This window comes from Euprymna scolopes, chromosome 34 (assembly GCF_053919585.1).
Source record: "Euprymna scolopes isolate OS-2025 chromosome 34, ASM5391958v1, whole genome shotgun sequence".
NCBI classification, from domain to species: domain Eukaryota; kingdom Metazoa; phylum Mollusca; class Cephalopoda; order Sepiida; family Sepiolidae; genus Euprymna; species Euprymna scolopes.
Genome location: NC_136515.1, coordinates 28173742 through 28193204, shown reverse-complemented (window position 1 = coordinate 28193204; position 19463 = coordinate 28173742).

Here is a 19463-nt window from a genome sequence, read left to right as displayed (position 1 = left end):
GCAACATGTGCCCGTGCAGTAACTTGGAGCATAATTGAATAACATCGAGTTGTTATACATCGGAGTCCTAGGCAATAATAGCAATTATGTTAACTAGTGTGAATTTTGGCGAGTATTACATAGTACATGTCATGATAACCTTGCGACAAAGAGGAATTCATCAGCTGCAGATTGCGTGATTAAAGCAGTTGATCAAAGATAAAACGCGCTAGAAATGCAGGTGCCGAATGATATGACAAAGGGATAACCACATAACAAATTTTCTAATGAGTCTAGATACGTCCAACAATGTAGAAATCTAATTGGGTGTTGCCTCGAGACTTTGTCCGTGTATCGCCATCATGTAGGCTAACAACATTATGTAAATAAGTCATTAATTGCTTGCTCTCTGCCCACAATAAGTAAGCTATCTTCCTCAAACAAAATCTTTGAAACCTGAACAAGTGTAAAAACAAAACTTCTCAAATATTTTGATCAAAATCGGAGTGTTCTTTCTTTAATCAGATTTTTTCGATTATCGATTTTCGATAATTATCGGAGGCATTCCTATGCAAAACCAATCTAAGAAAACTTTCAGACACATAAGGTGCATTTTTATGAAACTTCAAAAAATTGACTTAACCGTTTCGGAGTCCATATGGAATACTCTCTCAGCCATCCTTCTCTCTCTCTGTCTGTCTGTCTGTCTGTCTGTCTGTCTGTCTGTCTGTCTGTCTCTCTCTCTCTCTCTCTCTCTCTCTCTCTCTCTCTCTCTCTCTCTCTCTCTCTCTCTCTCTCTCATACACACACAGATAAGGTGCCTTTTATATATAAGTAGAGATATACAGGATGATTATATAAAAAAATAAAATAAATCAAAATGTTTTTTGTTTTTTAAACAAGTCTTCATTCATATTTGGCAACCATTTTCTTTCATTAAAAATGGAACTTGTACACATTTCTTTATTTTAGACAGCCAAATAATTTTAAATTCTCTCAGAAGAGTTCAAATAGATTTTTAATTTTGTATGACGAACTAATAGTTTAAGTTTAAAAGGCAAATATTTTATGTTATCTGTTCGAATCTCATGTTATTTGCTATGGGGCTGCACTATTTCCTGGCAAATATCGGTCATCATCATAAACCTGAATAACGTGCTTGTTTATTTACAATCGGTTTTATTCTAATGAGTAAAAAGTATTTTTATTAAATTATTTTAATTAAATTTAAAATTATTTTAATTAGATTTAAAATTATTTTAATTCGATTCAAATTATTTTAATTAGATTTAAAATTATTTTAATCAGTTTTAAAATTATTTTATTCAGATTAAAAATTATTTTAATTCGATTCCAAATTATTGTAGTTCGATTCCAAATTATTGTAGTTCGATTCAAAATTATTTTAATTAGATTAAAAATTATTTTAATTAGATTTAAAATTATTTTATTCAGATTAAAAATTATTTTAATTAGATTTAAAATTATTTTAATTCGATTCAAATTATTTTAATTAGATTTAAAATTATTTTAATTAGTTTTAAAATTATTTTATTCAGATTAAAAATTATTTTAATTCGATTCCAAATTATTTTAGTTCGCTTCAAAATTATTTTAATTAGATTAAAAATTATTTTAATTAGATTTAAAATTATTTTAATTAGATTAAAAATTATTTTAATTAGATTCAAAGTAACAAAAATAACTGAGTTGCAGAACGTTTTGGGCGTTGACGGATACTTTCACTCGTTTACTAATATCCCAACAGCTCCTTCTGTGATCAGTATTCGCCCCTCCACCAGCAAGTAATTATGAAATTATGTCAACTAGTACGAGTGTTTCATTATATACATGTCAGAGCAATCTACTGCCCAACGGAAATAGATCTAGTACATCCAGTGAATGAGGCGATGGGGATCAAGAGTCATCTCTTTAAACAAAACATGATAAAAGCAGGTGTCAAATTGTTAGGAATTACATCACGTGCTCGAAAAGAGTCTCGAATCAGTTTTGAAGCGAGGAAACGGCTATGTCAGACATTCTTATGAATGTAGTGATCGAAGTGGACCATTTTTTTTTTAAGCTAAGTAAGAAAATTAAACAAGAAAGTATTTTTAGCCTTTCTTTCATAAGGATATAAGTTTGTATTTCTTTTCTCGTTCACGAACTTCTCTCCTTAACAAAACCTTTAAAACCGCCAACAAGTTTCCATTGTTTCATTCATGGCCCCTTTTATATCTAATATATTAACTATGTCGGTATATTTTACTGAAGTTATCGTGCTGTTCTTAACAATACGACTTCTGTTCACAATAATAATCTGCACCCATGAAATCACTTTGGTTTCTACCGTTTAAGTTTTAAGCAGCAATTAAGATGATAATTATTGCTTTCTTACTGAGGCGGAGAATTTCGATTTCATGGATTCCTCTATTTATTGGCAATCCATATTTATAGGTACACGTTGTTTATGAATAGAATTTTCTACTGACAATTTTATATATCATTATGCACTCATACACATAAATGCACGCACACGTACACACATATTTTAATACATGGCACAGTTTATAATTTTACAAAGGAAATTAAAGTATAATAATGGTCGTAGTGTTTGTGACAGAACGACCCAAGAATATGCTTATCATATATATATATATATGTGTGTGTGTGTGTGTGTGTGTGTGTGTGTGTGTGTGTGTGTGTGTGTGTGTTTAGTGGACAAATGTTTGTTTTATTTAAAATAGACATTTGCGGGCACCGCTCCTGTGGGTCGATAGGTAGAACTGCTGACTATCAACGCGATGGTTCTAGGTTCAATCCTCGGCTTCGTAGATGTGCTAGTCTAGCGGCACTGATGAGTTGTGATACAGTGAAATGTCGATCCAGATTTGCGATATTCAAAAGTAAGAACTATCCTTAGAAGAGCAAACACCTGTTCGTCTATAAATTCACCTTGCTGCTTATGCCTTAATAAGAAACTATATATTACAACATTCAAGAGGAGGAATAAAATACACTAAAACTCTGTCAATTGCAAACTATAAGAAACGCCTCGTTAGCAACCAAAATTTAATCTGAAGATTTAGAAACTACTTAAATACATATTTATAATGTATAACCTAACATGCATGTGCATACTCTCAATTTTTATGTATTGTAAAACATTATGGTTCGTATGGTTGAATGGCACTAATCTTTTTACTGCCCATAGACTTCTTTACCCCTTTCACTCCATCCATGATTCTCACCTACTAAGTATCTCTTTATGCACACATATATAACCATAAATAATTGTATATTTTTATTTCATAAACTTATTTATATTTGTTATGCATATGTATCCTATGTACAATTTTTTGTCAACACATGTCTATATCTCTGCCTTTCATCTATATTGTAAACGTGCACATAACTATACCCATCCCTCCCTCTAACCTAATCTAATTAACTTTCATATTATATATGTATATCTACCAGTCTATAACTTCTGTACTTTTCCTCCCCTTTAGTATATGTTTCAGTATTTATATAACTGCATGTATGTTTATATCTGAGCTGGGAAGGAGAAAAATGTTTTAGATCCAATAAGATTTGCTAATCATCAAAACTAAATGCATTTAATGATTCTATTGTATTTTTATTTTTCCTACTATTTGTATCTGTCTATATGCGTATATGTGTAGGTACGTATGCGTATATGTGTAGGTACATATGTGCGCATATTTATGTAAATGTCTGTTAAGTATATGCATGTGTATATATGTAGTTTACCATTATTGTTCTGGCATGGTACAAATCTCCAACTCTTGACTTTTCAAATCGATGAACTAAACCCAGACGCATTCATAAAGGGGCCAGTTAATGGTAAAACGTAAATGATGTTAGGCTCTCGTCAGCCATGTTGTTTCTGCCTGAGGAAAAATATTTACTAAAATGCATTAAATAAAAAATTTAAAAATTAGAAAATTCATATTAGACTAGAATAAAATATACAGAGATATGAATAAGCTATAGTTAAATAAAAATGAATATCATTATAAAAATAAATGCGGGCCTGAAATTTTTTCCTCAGACAGAAACAACATGGCTGACGAGAGCCTAACATCATTTACGTTTTACCATTAACTTGTCCCCTTTATGTTCGGTTTGAAACCGACGGTACCAATGTTTTTTCTGAACTTCTGTACTATTAAATAAATAAATATTAAGCTCTTATATCGAAAAAGTTTTTCTTTGTAATCGAGCACTTTGTTGGAATTCTTTCCCCCAAAAACAGTAATATATATATATATATATATATATATATATATATATATATATATATATATATACAAGTCTAAAAAACAAATATATTATAAACTTTAAGTTAAATAATAGTTATCTATTCTACCTAAGATGTAATCTAAAACGTACAAATATAATGAACATTATAACTAAGAAGTCGCTTATTTTGATAGATGGTTTGCACCCATGATAATATATGCACCTTACCTAACTCCGCTTAAGTAATGTAATTTAAATTTTAATTACTATTTGCATGTCTCGATGTGAATATGTATATAGGAGTCTATAGACGCTTACCAATTTATACTTCATAATAGTGATAGGGCTTCAGTTTTTTGTTTTTTGTTTTCTTTTTCTCTTTTTCTTTTCTCTCTCTCTCTTTCTTTCTTTCTCATTCCCCCTCCACTCCTAATCCCCTTTTCTCAATCTTTTTTCTGCTTTTCGTCATATTCATTTCGTTATTAACTAGTCACTCTATCTCACTTTTCTATATTTTTTATTAAACTCTCTCACCCTCCCAACCTATCAACTTTCTCTGACACTTGCAAACCCTTTTTTCGACACGCAAAAATTAGCTTATCAACAGACACGTTTAATGAAACTCGAAGTTTAAATCACCCCTACCCACTAACACAACCTACTGTTCTGGTAAAATACGCCTCATTTCAAATTTATATTGTCTATATATCCAGCTGTCGATGTGAGTTATGGTAATGTTCGAACGATTTTCCAAAAGGTTGAAATAAGACTTCTCCATTTTATCCTTCTTTTTTAGAGAGCTCGCAACTTTTATGGTCTTTATTTTCTACAGTATCGAATGGTTCAAGGTCGCCTGATGAAGTCTTATTGACTGAAATAGATAGCGACCTAATTTAACTGTTTACCTTCGAATATATATATATGTATATATATATATATATATATATATATATATATATATATATATATAATGCCCCCTTAAAGTTTGAGGCGAATAAAAATTTTGAGAAGCATTCAAATAGAATACGAATAAACTATAGTAATACGAATATTTTGGAAGCGCTGAGAACAATTCCGAAAAAAATGGACAAATACAAGAAGAAATTAGAATCAAAAGGAAGATCCACAGGATTATAACGCAGAATGTTGATGAACACTGTTGAAATATTAAGGAAATTCCTCGATTGCAGAAATCAACATACTTACCTAGATAAAGCTATCATAAATAGAAATAGAAATAAAATCAAAGCTATAGAAAGAACATTACATGGGTCCATGACATCTCGCCCTTAAAATATTGTATCGCATCATTTCCTCGAGTGGGACCAAAAATGATTCTGAAATGTCAAGGAAAATCGAAAGATCGATCAGAAAGACAGCATCCAGACTGGAATAACATGGAGAGTGTTGTAATCTCGTGGAGGTTTATTGCCTTTAGAACCTCACAGAAAGTCAACAGTGATTATCAACGAGGAATCAATGATAAACGTCTATTGCGATAACGCTAAGTAATTTGGGGCAATTATCGAAAAAGATTGATCGAATTCTGAAGAAAGCTTGTTGTCTCTCAGACTTGGAATATGTTGTCATTTGTTGTTGCCAGTGAAAAAGAATTCAGAATTCCTACTTCAATAATAAGCTATGTTTGTACGATGTTCATATTGTCCTTTCTGTTTGAGTACATTGACTTGTCCAAACATGACTTGTGTCCAATAATTTCTGATCACACTGAACAAAGAGGTAGAAACTTAATACGTATTGATTCGTTACGTGACGACATGATCGTTTTTTTTTCATATTTTTCCTTGTTTTCTTCTTATCGCACCTATTTCTCTCTTTCTCTCTCTCTCTCTCTCTCTCTCTCTCTCTCTCTCTCTCTCTCTCTATTTATCTATCTAGCTAGCTAGCTAGCTATCTCTCTTTCTCTCTCTCTCTCTCTCCCTCTCTCTTTCTTTCTTTCTTTTTCGTGTTCGAGATTCAAACAACATAATGGCAGATTTTGGAAAACTGAGAACCGATTTCCGGCCATCTGTCAAGTGCAATTACAGCCACAGTATGACATTAATTGTTTGTGTTTATCCACTGAAAGCCAATCGAGGGCGGAAATCGGCTAAAGAAAGGCAAACATCGATTGACTGTCCTGTTTGCACTTGATGGCAAAGCTATGTCCAATATTTTATCATGCAAATGATCGGCACATTTGTAAACTTATTCAAAACTGAGGAAAATCTAGTTTCCTATATGTGAGAGAAAGACAATGCTTGATACTCATATTTTAGAGTCGTTTGGAGCTTTTTCGTGAGTTTATATGCATCGTGGAACTAAAATGAAAGGCTCCACGTGGGCAATGAGACGAAATAGTTGTCTCTCAAGAGATAGAAAACCTTATAAAAAGTCTCAGAATGAAAATTGGGATGGCTTGAAAACTGGGGACGGTTCATAATGCGAATCTTTTGACATCGAAGACGATCTGCATGGAAGACACTATGAAAAAAGCTCTGTTTGTAGAAATCCAGTATATTTAATCACTGTTAATCACGTGATAATATTGGATGAAGAAACGACAGTCATTTCCTCAAATGTGAAGTTAACTGGGTCTTACTTCTTCATGTATGACGTATTGCCGAAGTCATGCAATAGAAACTCAAAAACTATTTATCCGATTCGGCTGAAAATGTTGCATGATGGTTACCGTTAGCATCACATTCATGAAACGAATTTGGAAAAATCGGAAGTTAAAAATCCGTAAAAATTTGAACGAACTTTTCAAAATCATATTAGCTAGCGAACTTCATTGGCGACAATGCAACCAATGTCGTTTGTATCCAGACTTAAGATAACCTTAATGAGAAAAGTGACTTTCAACTTTTTCATGATGTTTACGTTGATGTTTGAGCTGTGTTATGATTTAATTTGTTGTTAAGAGTTATCCCCCTTGGGATTGACATTCATAATAAAAGCGCCCTCTGTTTCATTTTCCCGCTCGATCCTTTCAAGAGCGTACGTGTATTTTACAGTTAATAAAACCTTTCTAAAAGGCAATTCTTTACTTACTGATACTATTCACTTCAAAATTAAATCAGTTCGAATTAGACTATGACTGATATTTATCCAAGTGACGAGTTCTCGACTGATCTTCACAAACAAACGTGATGACAAACAAACTCGACAAAATACCTATGGTCATTGGGGGGGGGGTAATAATAGAATTCTATTTGCATTAATTCTCTTTGGGCTATTGTTCAGATAAACATTCTATTTCTACTACGTGATGTGTGTATGAGACCCTGTGATACTTCCCCCACTCGACAACAATCACTGACCCCAACGCACTGTGCCGTGGATTTCTTCTTTTCATCTTTTCTTCTACTCATATCGTCGTCTCTCCCATTGGTAGCTTCCGGGGGGGGGCGCATGAGTTCATAACTATAAAAAATAAAAAATACAAAAACATAGACTTCGACACATTTTGCATATATAAGTACTCTGTGTGCGTGTATGTGTGTGTGCGTGTATGTGTGTGTGCGTGTATGCGACACTATCGATCTTCTACGGGTTAAGGTCCACATCTACATAGCTGTCTGCCGGTGCTGCGTTCGTCAGGTGATGTCAGCTCATCTTGATCTGCTCCGAGCCACAACCTGCGTTCTACTGTGTCAGATTCGCAACTCTCCTCAACTCAAAAACTCAACCAAACTCAAGACTGTTCCACAAACTGTCTCTAATTGTCGCAAAATTCACTACCACTCCTATAACGGCCTGTGAACTAACTCTTAATATATTTACTTTTATGTCCGCTATTTTTTTTATTATTCAATTTTCACCCCAAACAAGGCACAGTGCCACTTTGAAGCAGGGGGATACTATCAGGGACTTAATTAGCAGGGTCATTATGAAGGGAGATGAGTAGAAAGATGTTTGTTCACATTGCACTTGAACTTCTGCATATCAGTACAGTTGAGAAAGCAGAATCCCGGAAGGGAGTTCCAAAGACCTGCAGATCTGGGGAAGAAACTATTGGAGCAAAAGGCTTTCTTGCACCTCGGTATCTCTACTGTAAAGGGATGAGACTTAGTAGCTTGTCGGGTTTATCGGGGGTAGTTACGTCGAGGGGGTACAAGTGTTTGCAGTTCGTCAGAGCATTCACCATTAAAGTATTTGTAGAACAGGCAGAGGGATGCAACATCTCGTCGATGGGACAGAGGCTGAAGCCTAGATGACAGTACAGGACCTATCAGGTTGGCGACTCTCTTTTGAACCCTGTCCAGGAGCGAGAGACAAGCAGCAGATGCACCAGCCCAGATGTGACAACAGTACTCCATACATGGGCGAATGGTGGCCTCATAGAGGTACAGGATACTGTCAGGCGAAAGTAGTTTTCTAGCACGGTAGAGGGAGCCAACCTTCCTTGCAGCAGCCTTGGCAATGCTCTCAATGTATCTATTCCAGTTCATATTCCCTGTAAACGTTAGTCCGAGGAGTTTAAAAGAAGTACTTTCCTGCAATGTGTTCTTGGACATTGCTATTGGTGGTAGAGAGGGATTCTTGTAGTTATTGAAGGAAACAAGCTTAATCTTAGCAGCATTGAATGTGACCATCCAAATTTGTCCCCATTCCACTACGGATTGGAGGTCATCCTCTAGTGTTTCTGCCATTTCCTTGGATATGTGTTCATTTGTTTTCCCCTCATATCTGTTATAGAGAGTTGTGTCATCAGCAAATATACCCATATCCGAAACAATTTTATCAGGGAGGTCATATCAGGAATAATAGAGGTTCAAGGATAGACCCCTGAGGTACCCCCGCATTTATGTCATATTGTTTAGATGGACGACCGTTGAGGACAACTTGAATTTTTCTCTTAATTACATTATGAATTCTTCCAGTGATTCCATATGATCTAATCTTCCTTAGAAGACCATCGTGCCATACCCTGTCAAAAGCCTTAGATATATCAAGGGCTACCGCTCTACCCTTCCCTGTTTTGTCCAATGAACGGTATATACGTTCAGAAACTACAGTTAAGATATCTGCTGTCGAACGGGCCTGCCTGAATCCATATTGTTTGTCAGTCAGGAGTTTAGCAGCTGTTAGGTGCTGGACTAGGGCTTGGACTAAGGACTCAAATATTTTGGCAAAAAGCGGGAGGATGCTAATGGAGCGATAATTTAGTGGGTCAGTTCTTTCCCCAAAATTCTTGAAGACTGGTACAACCGAAGCGGTTTCTAGCAGTCAGGAAAGCAAGATTCGTTAAGGCATTTATTGTAAAGTTTGGAGAGAACTGGAGCAACCTTGGCAGAGCATTTTTTTAATAGCGCAGCCGGGATGAGATCTGGTCCACATGCTTTTGAGATGTCTAGGTTTTTTATAATAGCATTTGCCCGCCACACCTTGATTAGCAATCTTACATCAGTCTTTTTTGTGTACGCTGGTGAACATCTTTCTCTCCATTGTTCTACTGATAAATTTATTTTGTTATATTTATCCTCTTTTTCTACTTTCTAACAATTGGACGTCGATAGTATCACATGTGCATTTCGGCTTTATTCAGATTGTTGACTCACAGGAACCTCGACATTTCCTTAGAGGAAACAAAAACCCATGGGAACTCATTCTCAAAAGCCCTCTATCCAAATCAAAATGCTTCAACCTATATAAAAAAATTATTTATTAATTTCTATAATAATCAATTTTCAAATTACAAATGAAATAAAGCGTCGTCTCGGATTTTTATCTACGTCTGACTGATTAAGTACAGAAACTAATTTAAAACTAATACGAATGGGTTGCTTGCAAAACTTCATATAAAAACTAATGGGTTGCTTGTAAAACTTCATGTCAAAACGAATAGGTCGCTTGTAAAACTTCATGAAAATGAATGGGTTGCTTGTAAAACTTCATATAAAAATAATAGGTTGCTTGTAAAACTTCATTTAAAAACGAATAGGTAGCTAGTAAAACTTCATGAAAAAATGAACGGGTTGCTTTGTAAAACTTCATGTAAAAACGAATACGTTGCTTTTAAAACTTCATGTAAAACGCATGTGTTGCGTGTAAAACTTCAATCCTGAAAACTTGTTTTACCTTACGTTCCTGATTTTTTTTAGATGATAGTTCATTATTCGTATTATTTGAATTCTTCATACTACTATGCTAGGGGTAACGTTCTTTGCTAATTAAGTAAAAAATGATTTTCTTGGCTTTCTAGTCGAGATGCCTCAGTTCTTCTTTAGTTCAACTCACAAATAGTCCGGGATATTTCCCATGTGTTTATATCTTTTATTAGGTTTCTACTATACAGTTTTCATGTTCTTCTGTGCTATTCCTTTCCAATTTTCTCTTTTAGTTCTCTTGATTTGATTGTGTCTGCTTCTAGAACTTCCAAATATTTGTAGATGCCATAATCACCTAGTGTCCTTATCTCCGTTTGGTTGGGTAGTTTCATGTCTTCCACTGTTTCCAGTTTTCCCTTCTCATAACCAACAGAACGTACTTTTCCATACATAATTCCATACAGATATCCTAGTTGCAGATTCTGGTTGTGATTATAAACGTCTCTAATTCCTTCTTGCTTCTTGCAAACAGTTTCAGGTCGCCGTGTGCATTAGGTGGTTCATAATTTCATCTGTATCAGTAAACTTGTATCCACCTTGGCTTTTTTATAAGTATATTAAGGGCATCATGGCTATGATGAACAGCAGTGGTGATAGGGAATACCCTTGGTAAATACATCTTTGTATTTTAATCTCAGTTATGTGTTGTCCATCAGCTGTCAGTTCAAGTCTCTATGTTCTGACTGCATTTTCAATCAAATTGATAATCTTGCCTGATATTTTGTACATTCTCAGGCAGTCTATTATTCATGTCGTACGCTTCCTTGTATTCGATCCACGCCATGGCTATGTTCCTTTTTCTACTTTTTACCTCCTCCAGGATCCTTTGGGCTATGCATATCATGTGTTCTTTTCCTTTTTTTCTTTTTTTTTTTTTTTTGGCCATCCTTTCTGTTCCTTTGGTGAGTAACCTACAATTATTAAGGGAGTGGTAAATTTGCTCCCTCTGTTTTGCTGTTAGTATTTTCCAGATCGCAGGTCAGCATGTTTTAAGCTAGGGATGGTTCTTTTTTTCTTTTTTGTACCTTTGGTCATCTCTTTTTGTACCTGTATAATTATATCTTTGGTCATCCCTTTTTGTACCAGTATGATTATACCTTTGGTCATCTCTTCTGGCATGTCTGCTTCGTGGATACATATTTCCAGGTTTTCAATTAGCCTTTCATGTAGTTAATTTTTCGAACCAGTATGCGTGTATTCCATCGTGACCTGCTGCTCTCAAGTTACGTAGGATTGTCTTGAAGGTCTCCTTGCTGATTTTATTGTATGTCTCTTCTCCGATTTTCTATAACTCTTCTTTCATGTCTTTTTTTTGCCATTTGGCATTTCTATTGTGATCTTACTCCAATAGCATTTTGTTTCTGTCGGATTCAGTCGTTCTGTTTTTGTTTTTCATTTGGATAGAATTAGCTTTCATTGTTTTCAAATGTTGTTTTGTTTGCACTGTTCCAATTTGTATTTGTATCTTTTTATCTCCTTTGTTTTGCTTCTATTTTTGCTTCAATTCTTCATGTTTCTCGTTTAGTCTGTTATATTGTTTATTATTATAAACAAACATATCAAATTGGATAACCAAAGAAATAATTACAAAAGGACACCGAAAATGGGCGTATCCCTAGTAACTATGTGATAAATCCTAACGGCACAACTGACATAACAGATTACCGTTCCATTAAAAATCGTGAACATTTTTTCAGAGAAACAAAAACAAAAAAGAAAAAGATAATAATATCTGAAAAGATTATTAATCTTATTAAGAAAGCAATGGTGACATGGAAACTAAAACTGACAGATGGAGAATGATAAGAATATCGAGAGGCATCTTCCTGGGAGACCCTCGCTCACCATTACGGCTTATCATAGTCATCATGTGACTCAACATACTTAGAAAATGTGATGACGGACGCAAGTTTACATATACAGAACAAAGTATACACTAACTCATGTATATAAACGAAGCTATTTGCAAAACGGGAACTGGAAAAGTAGATAAAACCGACAAGAATTTTTATTTGAATCGATTATCGATAGAAATTATAGTACTACTAGTGATTTAAAGGTAAATTTGGAAATATCGAAGGGCACAGAACAGCAGAACAAATAGAAGACTAAGGCGCTTGGCGAATATGATATCTACAAACATTCTGGACGCAGACATCATCAGAATGACAGAAATGAAAGCAAGTATTAGTAAAATTCTTAAAAATTAAATCATATAGTAAAAAATTTAGTAAAAGGAATTTTAAAAAATGTGCACAGTATTACTAGTAAGATATCCTATACAATTCATAGGCTAGAAGAAATAAAAGCTTCAGCATATTAACCAGAAAACTAGGAAACTAATGACCGTAAACAATGTACTAAAACCAAAAGATAATACTGATCGACTCTATGTAAACAGATGTCTGGTAATTATGTGGATGGCACAAAGTAGAATTGAAAAATACATAAAATTGAAAAATGCATAAAATTGAAAAATACATACAATTGAAAAATACATGAAATTGAAAAATACACGAAATTGAAAAATACATTAAATTGAAAAATACATAAAATTGAAAAATACATGAAACTGAAAAATACATGAAACTGAAAAATACATGAAACTGAAAAATACATAAAATTGAAAAATACATAACATTGAAAAATACATAACATTGAAAAATACATACAATTGAAAAATACATGAAATTGAAAAATTCATAAAATTGAAAAATACATAACATTGAAAAATACATACAATTGAAAAATGCATAAAATTGAAAAATTCATAAAATTGAAAAATACATGAAATTGAAAAATACATACAATTGAAAAAATACATGAAATTGAAAAAATACATAAAATTGAAAAATGCATAAAATCAAAAATTCATAAAATTGAAAAATACATACAATTGAAAAATACATGAAATTTAAAAATTCATAAAATTGAAAAATACATAACCTTGAAAAATACATACAATTGAAAAATACATGAAATTGAAAAATGCATAAAATTGATAAATACATGAAATTGAAAAATACATACAATTGAAAAATGCATGAAATTGAAAAAATACATAAAATTGAAAAATGCATAATCGAAAAATACATACAATTGAAAAATACACGAAATTGAAAAATACATAAAATTGAAAAATACATGAAATTGAAAAATACATACAATTGAAAAATACATAAAATTGAAAAATACATAAAATTGAAAAATACATGAAATTGAAAAATACATAAAATTGAAACATACATGAAATTGAAAAATACATAAAATTGAAAAATACATAAAATTTAAAAATACATACAATTGAAAAATACATAAAATTGAAAAATACATAAAATTAAATATTTACATGAAATTAAAAAATACATGAAATTGAAAAATACATAAAATTGAAACATACATGAAAGTGAAAAATACATAAAATTGAAAAATACATGAAATTGAAAAATACATACAATTGAAAAATACATAAAATTGAAAAATACATACAATTGAAAAATACATGAAATTGAAAAATACATAAAATTGAAAAATACATAACATTGAAAAATACATACAATTGAGAAATACGTGAAACTGAAAAATACATACAATTGAAAAATACATAAAATTGAAAAATACATGAAATCGAAAAATACATGAAATTGAAAAATACATAAAATCGAAAAATACATGAAATTGAAAAATATATAATATTGAAAAATGCATGAAATTGAAAAATACATGAAATTGAAAAATATATAATATTGAAATATACATGAAATTGAAAAATACATGAAATTGAAAAATATATAATATGTAAAAATACATAAAATTGAAAAATACATGAAATTGAAAAATATATAATATTGAAAAATACATGAAATTGAAAAATACATAAAATTGAAAAATATATAATATTGAAAAATACATAAAATTGAAAAATACATGAAATTGAAAAATATATAATATTGAAATATACATGAAATTGAAAAATACATGAAATTGAAAAATATATAATATTGAAAAATACATGAAATTGAAAAATACATGAAATTGAAAAATATATAATATTGAAATATACATGAAATTGAAAAATGCATGAAATTGAAAAATATATAATATTGAAATATACATGAAATTGGAAAATATATAATATTGAAAAATACATGAAATTGAAAAATACATGAAATTGAAAAATACATTAAATTGAAAAATACATGAAATTGAAAAATACATGAAATTGAAAAATGCATGAAATTGAAAAATACATGAAATTGAAAAATGCATGAAATTGAAAAATGCATGAAATTGAAAAATGCATGAAATTGAAAAATACATAAAATTGAAAAATACATAAAATTGAAAAATACATAAAATTGAAAAATACATGTAATTGAAAAATACATAAAATAGAAACATACATAAAATTGAAAAATACACGAAATTAAAAAATATACGAAATTTAAAAATACATGAAATTGAAAAATACATTGAATTGAAAAATACATAAAATTGAAAAATACATAAAATTGAAAAATACATGAAATTGAAAAATACATAACATTGAAAAATACATAAAATAGAAAAATACATACAATTGAAAAATACATAAAATAGAAAAATACATAAAATTGAAAAATATATTAAATTGAAAAATACATGAAATTGAAAAATACATGAAATTGAAAAATACATAAAATTGAAAAATACATACAATTGAAAAATATATAATATTGAAATATACATGAAATTGAAAAATGCATGAAATTGAAAAATGCATGAAATTGAAAAATGCATGAAATTGAAAAATACATAAAATTGAAAAATACATAACATTGAAAAATACATAAAATTGAAAAATACATGAAATTGAAAAATACATAAAATAGAAAAATACATAAAATTGAAAAATACACGAAATTAAAAAATATACGAAATTGAAAAATACATAAAATTGAAAAATACATGAAATTGAAAAATACATACAATTGAAAAATACATAACATTGAAAAATACATAACATTGAAAAATACATGAAATTGAAAAATACATGAAATTGAAAAATACATGAAATTGAAAAATACATGAAATCGAAAAATACATACAATTGAAAAATACATAAAATTGAAAAATACATGAAATTGAAAAATACATACAATTGAAAAATACATGAAACTGAAAAATACATACAATTGAAAAATACATGAAATTGAAAAATACATGAAATCGAAAAATACATGAAATTGAAAAATACATGAAATGGAAAATACATTAAATTGAAAAATATATAATATTGAAAAATACATAAAATTGAAAAATTCATGAAATTGAAAAATATATAATATTGAAATATACATGAAATTGAAAAATACATGAAATTGAAAAATATATAATATTGAAAAATACATGAAATTGAAAAATATATAATATTGAAAAATACATGAAATTGAAAAATACATGAAATTGAAAAATACATTAAATTGAAAAATACATGAAATTGAAAAATATATAATATTGAAAAATACATGAAATTGAAAAATACATGAAATTGAAAAATACATGAAATTGAAAAATATATAATATTGAAAAATACATGAAATTGAAAAATACATGAAATTGAAAAATGCATGAAATTGAAAAATGCATGAAATTGAAAAATGCATGAAATTGAAAAATGCATGAAATTGAAAAATACATAAAATTGAAAAATACATAAAATTGAAAAATACATAAAATTGAAAAATACATGTAATTGAAAAATACATAAAATAGAAAAATACATAAAATTGAAAAATACACGAAATTAAAAAATAAACGACTAAATTTTTACATGCAGACAAATTGTGCAGACACAAACCGAAGATAATCACCAATAACTCGAGAATGTTGAGCTACAAACATAAACACACTCAAGCAAGGAAATCGGGTGTGATAACAGTTTACAAAAAAACAAAAATGTCAAATCGTAGATATTTCCATCTAACCAAGCCACAAGATAACGATCAAGGAGACAAAAAAAAACGAAATACATTCACCGAATTTGCTAGAGAACTGAAAAGACTTGTGGATAATGAAGAAAGTCACTCCAATACCAATAATCGTATGTGCACTAAGAATAGTATCGAAAATTCAGGACTGGGAGAAATTGGAATCAAATAGACTGTACAAGGTATGATTTGTGGCGAATTCCCAGGATATGGTCCCTGAAAGATTGTTAACGACGTTGCAACAGATTCAATACTCACAAAAAGAAAACAGCGACTTGTCTCTGTCACAAGTCGCCTTAAATAGAAAAATGCTTTTGCACACGAAAGGAAAAATCACGTGCGTGTGATATTATGCGTCGAAGCCCTCATAAAAACGAACACAAGGAAGCAAGCAACCTTCTGTTGCCGGAGCTCCCCAGAGGTAAGTAATTACTTCCTTTACTCTCCCGTCTTCAGAAAAAAAAAAAAAGAAAAATCAAAGGAAAAAAATTTTTTTTTTTTCCAGTCTTGGTTTTGGCAATTATAATTATTATAATGCCAGCTGTCCTCTTCAGGAGGGGGATGTTGGATTCCCACGCATTGAAAATGGAACCAGTAACCACAACCATCGCACCCAATCATTGCTGTTCCATCATCCAGATACCCGCGTCCCGGTCAAATGCAATCCGGCTCCTCATCCACCACAGATGCTTCTAAACCATACCAACCAGGCTGGGGAGAAGGCAAATCCTCTGCGGTGAAAGTGCTCTCTTGAAGGCAAACAGGGCAATACCAATTTTCCTCCCCCCGGCGGAAATTGACTTAGGTCTATGCATGAAAAATGGAACCAGTCATCACGTCTGTTGCAGCATACCATGGGACTCCCATCATCAGGCAAACTGCACACTGGGCAATCTCAATATGTTCTCCCCCTGTGGGGTTAACCTCAGATGCCGTATCAAGAGAGGTCTGCTCTTCCTGGCCACGGTCACCCTGTATATGAAGGGTTCTCTCGGCTCTTAACTCCAGTGGGTAAAGGTTTTTCAATGATTGCATCTGCAGTGACCTATCCCCACACTTGACCTGCGCAGATCTCACCAAGGCATCCTCTCCTGGGTACAACTGTGTAACCCTTCCCAAGGTCCAAAATGGTTGACTCCGATTAGGAACCCTGATCAAAAACACTTCTCCTTCGTTCACAAGGTTTAAAGTTGTTCCAGATTGTGGTTGGGTTCGCTCCCTTAGGCTTAGCAGGTACTCTTGGTGCCAGATTCTTCTGAATTTTCTCAAAGCTTCGTCTCGGTAGCTAAGGGATTCTACCAAGTGTTTCTGGGACGGAGGTTCAACTTGGTTAATATCTCCTTGGTTTATTTAAATATTAGTAGGGGGTTAAGCACGGGGTGTAGGAAGTGATTTGGAGTTAAAATCTCCAACCCTTGGTCGGAGGAACTTTTGTAGGTCAGTGGTTTATCATTCGCCGTATTCTGAACATCCAGAAGTATAGTTAAAAGGTCGGTATAGTTGTAAGTAGCTCGGCCAATCAGCTTGTATAGGCAAGACTTTATCGTTCTAATAAGTCTTTCCCAGACACTACCATACCATGGAGAATGCAATGGAATCCTATGGTGGGTTATTTCACACGTCCCGAATCTCTCCTTAAATTCGCTACATGTAAATGCCTGATGAACCACACTGCACCCCACAACAAACGATTTAGCGTTATCGCTATAAATGTGGGAAGGTATGCCATACGTATTAGTAAAACGTATAAATGCTGTCAGGAAGGAATAGACAGACATATCCTCGACTAATTCTAAGTGCACCGTTCGCACCTCCAAGCACGTGAATACTAATACGTACATCTTTGTCCTATCTAGATCTCTCTGTACCCACAAATGCCCAGTGAAATCCACACGAAGGAAGGGTCTAACTAGATTGACTCTGTGCTTAGGCAAGTCAGTTCTTCTCGTGTACGAGAAGAATATTGAACTTTCGACACAATGAGCATCCAGATAAAACCCTCTTCACCGCCTGTCTCCTTTGAGGTATCCAGAACCCGGCCAGCTTCACTTTATTCAATGTGGTGGGGCTACCTAAGTGGCTGCATTGGTGATGAATTCCCAATCCCGCACAATCAGCGTAGTCAATGGATGGTCCTTAGCCAGGATTACAGGATTATGAATTTCAAATTCAAAGACAGCGTTCTTTTTTAATCTGCCCTTGGAGCGGATTAGCCCCTCCTCATCTAAGAAGAGATCTAAACTTCCCACTCTCTGAGGAATGGCTCCTCTGTCAGGATTCTGTAGAAATTTCAGCTCCTCCGCAAATGCCTGACATTGCATCATGCATCGATAGTGTAGAGTATTTGTCAAATGGTAAGACTGGCTCTTCCTGATTAGGTGATACGGAGCAGCACACAGGTAACTATCTTTTTATTTTCAGGACTCAAACAATTTAAGGCGTTCTCCGGCCAAGGGACTGCCTGAATCCCTCAGCCACACACGTTCATTAATCAAATAACTTAGGTTTTCCTTTAATTTCGGAGTAGATAAGCCTCTGGTAACAAAGTCCGCTGGATTTAGATTTGAGGGCACATATTTATAATTGTACTCCAAATTCTGTGGTTAGTTCTCTTTCCCATTGATCAATATCCTTTAGATTTGAGGGCACATATTTATAATTGTACTCCAAATTCTGTGGTTAGTTCTCTTTCCCATTGATCAATATCCTTTAGATTTGAGGGCACATATTTATAATTGTACTCCAAATTCTGTGGTTAGTTCTCTTTCCCATTGATCAATATCCTTTAGTCTGTTTTTGACAAACATATTCTTGTTGTTGGTGGTTTAGAGATTATCTAAGACAGAACTATTTGTGCATTCACTGCCAAGGTTACAGCCTTAAATCGTATCTTTGAATAGGATCTCAACAGAGTCGGGAGGCATTTTATTGCCAGGAAAACTGCCAGCAGTTCCACCGTGAGTAATGTCCTATTTCTCAGAGGTGCCACCTTAGCCCTGTATATGAATTACCCTGCCCGGCAGCATAAGCGGTGAACCCATATGCCCTTTTAGAGGCATCACAAAATAAGACCAGACTTGCCTCTTCCCCTTCATCAATGGCACGCCTAGGAAAATTGATGGAGGCGACCCCCGAT